This window comes from Triticum aestivum, chromosome 7D (assembly GCF_018294505.1).
Source record: "Triticum aestivum cultivar Chinese Spring chromosome 7D, IWGSC CS RefSeq v2.1, whole genome shotgun sequence".
Taxonomy (NCBI): Eukaryota; Viridiplantae; Streptophyta; class Magnoliopsida; order Poales; family Poaceae; genus Triticum; species Triticum aestivum.
Window position 1 is genome coordinate 220,349,428 of NC_057814.1, and position 7,819 is coordinate 220,357,246.

Sequence of the window (7,819 nt, forward strand, 5' to 3'; positions counted from 1 at the left end):
TGTGGAGGGCTGGATGAACAGTAGACGGTGGAGGGGTGCCCGTGGAGGGGTGGTTGAACAGTAGCCGGTGGAGTAGCGCGCGGTGGAGGCTGGATGAACAGGAGCCCGTGGAGGCTGGAGGAGGTCGACGGTGGAGATGAGCAGTATCCCGTGGAGTCCCGTTTTGCGATATGCCACACCCCTCCCGATGAACAGGACCCCCGTTTCGACCGTAGGAGATCCGTTTCGTCCGTTTTGCGGTACGCCACACCCCTCCCGATCAACAGGACCCCCGTTTCGACCGTAGGAGGTCCGTTTCGTCCATTTTGCGGTACGCCACACCCCTCCCGATCAACAGGACCCCCGTTTCGACCGTAGGAGGTCCGTTTCGTCCGTTTTACGGTACGCCAGACCCCTCCCGATGAACAGGATCCCGTTTCGAACGTGGCCGGTCGAACACAAGGTCGTTTCCTCCGTTCTGCGGTACGCCAGGCCTCGTTTCTATCGCCTGTTCCGTCCAAGCCCTCCCGATGAACATGACCACGCATTCCGTTCCGACCCAGCCGGTTGGCTCCCACGCGTTTCGTTGCCTCCCGATGAACACGACGCATTCCGTTGCCTCCCCATGAACACGACGCATTCCGTTGCCTCCCCATGAACACGACGACGATGCTGTTTCTCCTTTCCGACCCAGCCATGTCAACGAGCCCTCGCCGTACGTATGCGCGAGTAGGCGTTCGAGACCTCGCCCGTATGTACACATACGTAGCCGTATTTTCTTTCTTGCACCCTGGCCACTGTACGTACGTGTACATGCTACGTGCGCGCCTATACTATGACACGTGCGCGCCTCTACATCCACCAGTATGTATGTACGTACACGTTCGCGACCAGAATGACAACGCTACGTACGCTTCGACCAGGTGGGTCCCGACTGTCAGGCACTTCCTTGCCTGCAAAGATGTAGCTGGTGGGTCCCAGAAGTCAGGGGCCGAATCGTTTTTTTTGCCCAGACGCACTTCCTTGCGTGCGAAGATGTAGCTGGTGGGTCTCAGCAGTCAGGGGCAAACGTTTTTTTTGTGAAATACGGTGGCCCGTCCGGTGGGTCCCCGCTGTCAGGTGGAGGGATAATTATTTTGCACGTAATAAGGAGGCACTTCCTTGCTGCGGCCGTGGACCCAGCTGTCAGCCTCTCCACGTACAGTCCACGTCCGATGGAAGCCGTTCCTTGACCACGTTGACCACGCCGCGCTGAGAGCACCAGGGCGGTGGACGACGGCGAGGCCTAGGAAGGGGACGACGCGGAGCCGGGGAAGATGCGGCAGTGGATGCCCACGCGTAGAGGAGTACGATGGTTCACTGGTTCGCTGCGGTGTGAGGCTGCCGTCGCCGCAGAATAACAGGGGGTGTGGGTGAGTAGAGGGATGGCCTGGCCAGCGGTGGGAGTAGTAGGGCGGTGAGACCTCCGCCTCATCGCAGCCGGCCACGGGAGGCAGGAGCGCGAGGCACGATCGGGGCTGGTTTGGGCGGCTGGAGCAAGAAGATCAGAGGTTGAAGAAGTACTACGGCCGTTGGATGGACATCGTATGGTCACTGGAGCTAGAATCATGCATATTGACTAAGTTGACAAAGCCCTCCGTCCCCGTCAACTTAGTAGGCCCACAAGTCAGCCTGCCACTATACTGGGTCCCAGCTAACAGGGGGAGTCATTTTTTGTGTGCGTAATAAGGAGGCACTTCCTTGTGTGCGAAGATATAGCTGGTGGGTCCGAGCTGTCAGCGGCGGTAACGTTTTTTTTCGCGAAATACAGAGGCCCTTTCGGTGGGTCCCTGATGTCAGGTGGAGGAATCATTATTTTGCGCGTAATAAGGAGGCATTTCCTTGCGTGCGGCCGTGGACCCAGCTGTCGGCCTCTCCATGTACAGTTCACTTCAGATGCATGTCGGTCGTTGACCACGTTGACCAGGCCGCGCCGAGAGCATCAGGGCGGTGGACGACGGCGATGCCTAGGAAGGGAACGACACGGAGGCAAGGAAGACTCGGCAGTTGTTTCCCACGCGGAGGGGAGTACGACTGTACGAGGGTTTACTGGTTCGTCTGCCGTCGCCGGAGAATAACAACAGGTGTGGGTGAGTAGAGGGATGGCTAGGCCAGCGATGGGAGTACGGTTGGGCGGTGAGGCCTGCGCGGCAGCACAACCGGCCGCGGGGAGGAGGGAGCCAGGGCCGGCCCTGAGGGGGGCAGGGGGGCGGCCGCCCCGGGCCCCCCGAGTAGGAAGGGCCCCCGATGTGTGATGTTTAGGAAAGATTTATGATTTTTAGGAAGAATTGTTTTCCATGCGACAGATTGATATTTGATTCTAAAAAAGGAAAAGAATTGTTCGCGTGTAACGGATTGCCTGATTTTTAGTAGGAAATAATACTTTCCTATGTAACAGATGGACTTATACCTTCCTTCTCAAAAAGCGAAAAGAATTGTGACAGATCCATTAATTTAGGCATTGCCGCACAACGCGCGTGGTCTTCTCGGCCTCTATTTCTTTTCTTCCACAACTGGCAATCAATCAGCCATGGTCAACCGCATGTTGCCCGCGTCGTCTAATTGTGATTTTCGGCTGTTGTACGCGATTAGTGAAGGAAGGTAATGCGATTTTCAAGTTTCCATCAACCTCCGCTTCAACGCAAATCTTCTCTTTTTTATAGTCTTTTCAGATTGTTCGGTATCTGAAGTTAACTAATCCTCGTACATACCTCTCTCGCACTCTCGTTTCTTGTAGTGATTGGGAATATATAGAATAGGGAAACTCGGATTTCTGTTCGTGACTCGTAAGTAGCACAAATTTCAATCTTTCTAGCCTTCCAGGTACCTTATTCCATGCCTCTTAATTAGCATTGTTGTTAATTTCTTTTATCATATGTGTGTATGCTAATTAGCAAGAATGCTATTAATTTAGCAAGATTTATCTAGAAATTATCCATGACAATGAGAAAAAAATAGAACATGCATATGAGTTGATGGTCCCAGAAAAGTACTTCTACTACTTCCGTGCAAAATAAAACAAAGTACTTCCAAAAACTCCGAGGAATTAGCTTTAGTCGTTGTTGAACAACAACCTAGTGAAACATTATAGGTCAAAAAAATTTGATTAGCCACGGAAGTGTTATTAGTTCACCTAATAATTGGTTAGCAAGAGCCGCCAAATTTTATGTAAATGATTGTGACCCTGGTTTTTATAATAGTCGACATGACAAGGCAACATAAATTATAGTGTAAAGTGTACTTATTTGCAATTAAAATAGCAAAAAAAAATTTATGTGGCTTTAGGGCCCCTTCTAGTTATCTCGCCCCGGGCCCCTGAAATCTCAGGACCGGGCCTGGAGGGAGCAGGCAGTCCCGCCGGCGCTTGTTTGAGCGGCTGGAACAGGAAGAGCAGAGATTGAAGAAGCACGACGGCCGTTCGATGGACATCCAACAGTCACTGCTTGTGCGTCAACCTTTTTTTAGGAAAGCCTCAAATCTGTGGAAACATCATACAACCCATCTGCCATTATTTCTAATAATTTACAGCCCATTTGCTAATTCTTAAGGTTTTTTTGAGCCCATATTCTTTTTCTTAGCATTACAGCCCATATTGTGGCCACGGTTAAAAAATTATACAAAATTTTGCATATTTTGGTGCGGTCCGAACTGTTTTTAATCCCAAAATTTCGACTCACATTCAAAGTGATTTTAAAAATAAATGTATATCAATATAAAATCCAACAAATTCTCCACGCATAAAAATTAATGTAATTTAAAATCTCGAAATGAAAAAAAGATATTTGAAACTAATTGCCGGTTTGATGTGTTTTAAAAATGTACAACCCATTTCTCATTACTGCTAGGCCATTTTCTCGGCCAGCCGAATGAAGCTCTCCTCGTCTTGAAAAATTTGCAGCCCAACAGGCCTGACAAAGCGACTTACTTGGCAAATCACAAAAAACTGGGCTATGGCCGTGGACCCAGCTGTCAGCCTCTCCACGTACAGTACTCTTCCGATGGAAGTCGGTCGTTGACCACATTGACCACGCCACGCCGAGAGCACCAAGGCGGTGGACGACGACGAGGCCTAGGAAGGGGACGACGTGGAGCCGGGGAAGCCGCGGCAGTGGATGCCCACGCGGAGAGGAGTACGAGGGTTCACTGGTTCGGCTGCGGCGTGAGGCTGCCGTCGCCGCAGAATAACAGGGGGTGTGGGTGAGTAGAGGGATACCCTGGGCCAGCGGTGGGAGTAGTAGGGGGCGGTGAGGCCTCCGCGGCATCACAGCCGGCCACGAGAGGCAGGAGCACGCGGCACAACCGGCGCTGCTTTGGGCGGCTGGAGCAAGAAGACCAGAGGTTGAAGAAGCACTATGGCCGTTGGATGGACATCGTACGGTCACTGGAGCTAGAATCGTTCATATTGACTAAGTTCACAAAGCCCTCCGTCCTCGTCAACTTAGTAGGCCCACAAGTCAGCCACCCACTATGGTGGGTCCCAGCTAGCAGGGGATATTCATTTTTTGGTGCGTAATAAGGAGGCACTTCCTTGCGTGCGAAGATATAGCTGGTGGGTCCGACCTGTCAGCGGGGGGAACGTTTTTTTCACGAAATACAGAAGCCCTTCCCACGTACAGTGCGTAATAAGGAGGAACTTTCCTTGCGTGCGACCATGGACCTCGTGGGTCCCAGCCGTCAGGCTCTCCACGTACAGTCCTCTTTCGATGACTCTCGTATGTTGACCACGCCGCGCCGAGCGCACCGAGGCGGTGGACGACGGCGAGGCCCCAGACTGGAACGACCCGGAGATGGGGAAGACGCGGCAGTGGAGTCGTAGACGGAGAGGAGTTGGAAACTTGACTGGTTCGGGTGCGGGGTGGGCCTACACTTGGCAGAGAATAACAGGAGGTGCGGAGTGGAGGGATGGCCTGGCCGTCGGCGGGGTAGCGTTTCGCTGAGGAGCGCAAAACAACGCCGCTGGACGCCGAAGGCTGGAGCAGGCGGTTCCGGCAGCGCTGGGGGAAGAAGACGAGAGATTGAAGAAGAATGCCGGTCGTTGGATGTAAATCCAACGCCTTCTTAGGCTTCGACCTAGTGGCCCACATGTCAGCCAGTCCATTTGTTTTTTTAGTCCATTTGGTGGGCTGGGTGAAACAATGATGTAGCATATATGTAGCCCGTTTAAATCCCATTTGCATTTTTCTCAAAATCCGCGGACTTGCTGGGCTGGGTGAAAATATCATGTTGGGCTAGACGGAGAAATGTTATTAAAACATAAACACATGATTGCACGTCAGTAAAATCTTTGCAAGCTTATGTACGCAATCACTAGGAGTTAACTTGTCAAGTTATATATAAACAATTATTATTATTATTTTGTAAGAACTTTCAACTTACGAAATAAAATATCATTTTAATTTGATGAGTTAATAGTACGTGGGGTATTATTATTTTTTAGGCTAGACGTGGGACAGTTGAGTTGGTTCTAGGGGAAAGTACTGGGAGAAAACTCAGTTTACATCGAAAAAGAAAGTGGGAGAAAATTCAGAGACCTGCTGGGTCCACCTGAGGAGGGGAATATGTTGGGAGGAAGGAGATTCAAAGCACGGCAGCCGAGTGAACTAGTTTTTTTACGGACAAGTGAACTAGTTTACATACATAAGCAAATAGCCACTAAAAAAAGCAATCAGGTTAATGGGTTCTTAAAAGAAATATTTCGGACAAAACAGATAATTACGACACATAGGCTAATGCATGAAACACTCAGATGATAAAGGTGCTTATAAACAGATAAAGTACAACATCTAGACCTTCCTGGCACGCTTGATCATGACGCTGCGGCTGTCCGTGTACTCGTCGGTTACGGGAAGCAGACACGCCCTCATGTCCAAGATCTGCCTGTACATATCGTAGCATGCGTATGCGTCCTTGGCCGCGTAGGTTATGTAGGCTAGATTCAGAGGTACCTCCCACGTGTTCAGGTCGTCTTCTTTCATGTTGGCGTATCAGGGGTCGATGATGGTCTCAACGAGGTCAACCACGGAGTCCTTCTCCTGCCCGTTGCTAATGATCTTGTATTGCTTCTGGATGTCGACAAGCTTGTTGCACCAGATGGCCGAATCGTCGCGTTCTTCCTTCTCTCCACCGTGGCGAAGGTGCAGTCGGCGCTGCCGATGAAACGGGCGAATGCTCCAGAACCTGGTGCAGCCATAGGACTGAGGCGAGGCAGAGCTTCACCGAGTCCGTATCGTTGGTGTACATCACATTCAACTTCGTGCAGCCATAGGACTGAACGGCGAACTCAAAGGGGAACTCCTTGCTGAAGTCCATATCCAGCAGGCTCACCCCTCGGATCGCCATTGGAGTCTCTTCGAGTGAACGAGTGTGTAGGCGGCGGCAGCAGTTCGTTTTTCAGCTCTTGGGGAACTGGATTCAACAGTAAGCTGAGTGTGTACAGGCGACAACAGTTACTACCCTCCCTCGTCCGCTGCACGCCCGACAGAAGATGCACCCTCGGCCACACATCGGTTCACGAGCGGGTCTGTATTGGTACTGTAATAACAGGAGTTAGTGGTCACTTTACTTAAATTTAATTAGCTTTAATAGAAATTTATACTTAAAACAAGCAATGCATTCGCTCGTTCTATCAGTGCCACAGGATCAACATGCACAACAATTAGCATTATTATTCTCAGGACGCACACGATCAGCACATTTGCCGCACTTTCACAAAGATAATACTACCAAGTTTGAACTGTTTGTTATGGTTGTTGTCCTCTGCATCATCATGCCGTGTTTCCCAGCTTGCAAGATTCAGAACCAACAAATAAGATCCAAATAATAAGTACAACAAAGATGCCTACACATCTCATTGATTCCCAGCTTGCAAGATTCAGAACCAACAAATAAGATCCAAATAATAAGTACAACAAAGATGCCTACACATCTCATTGATTCCCAGCTTGCAAGATTCAGAACCAACAAATAAGATCCAAATAATAAGTACAACAAAGATGCCTACACATCTCACTGATTCCCGGCTTGCAAGATTCAGAACCAACCCATTAGAGCCTTTTGATAAAGTGAATATTGGGATTAAATCCATCTTGGCTAGCCATGTCATACAATCGAAGAACTTGGCGAATGCTCTTAACCGTCACAACATCTGTAGTTGAGTATTCCTATTTGCACAGCGCAGATAATAAAGAGCATGATTACTATAATACTGGCACTAGTGGAAGTCAACCTGCAGCTCCACTCGATGATTCAATTTATGCCACTTTTTCTGCAGTTCACCTAAAATGAAGCAAAGATTGCATCATTCAGCTACGGCTCATCTTGCAAAGGCTAATACAATGTTGCACGAGATTACCAGCAGAATTTGACGGAGATTTTGGAAACTCCAATCACCATTTTGTGCAGTTCCACCAAAATTGAGAGATGTTGCCCATGTAACATTTTAGTTGAACTGCACAAGACACTCATTCCAAAAAAGTGTTTTGTGCAGTTCACCAAAAGGTCACAATAGCAACAAGGTGAAATGGATATCCCTATCTGCACAAAAAGATAGAAAGTAAACAGTTGCTGGTCAATAAGAATATACGAAACATATACAAAATGAAAAGAAGCATCTTAATTATGTTCATGGCAGTCACGCAAGGACAGTAGAAATTTTAAAACGTCAGCAATGCTTCATGTTACCAGAAGGATTACGATCAACAATGAGATTCCTCAAATATGGGATTACTTTAATGGTGGCATTGCTTGTTTACAAGACACAGTAAATCAACAACAGCTAAAGAGTTGGTTTAAGGGCATGGGA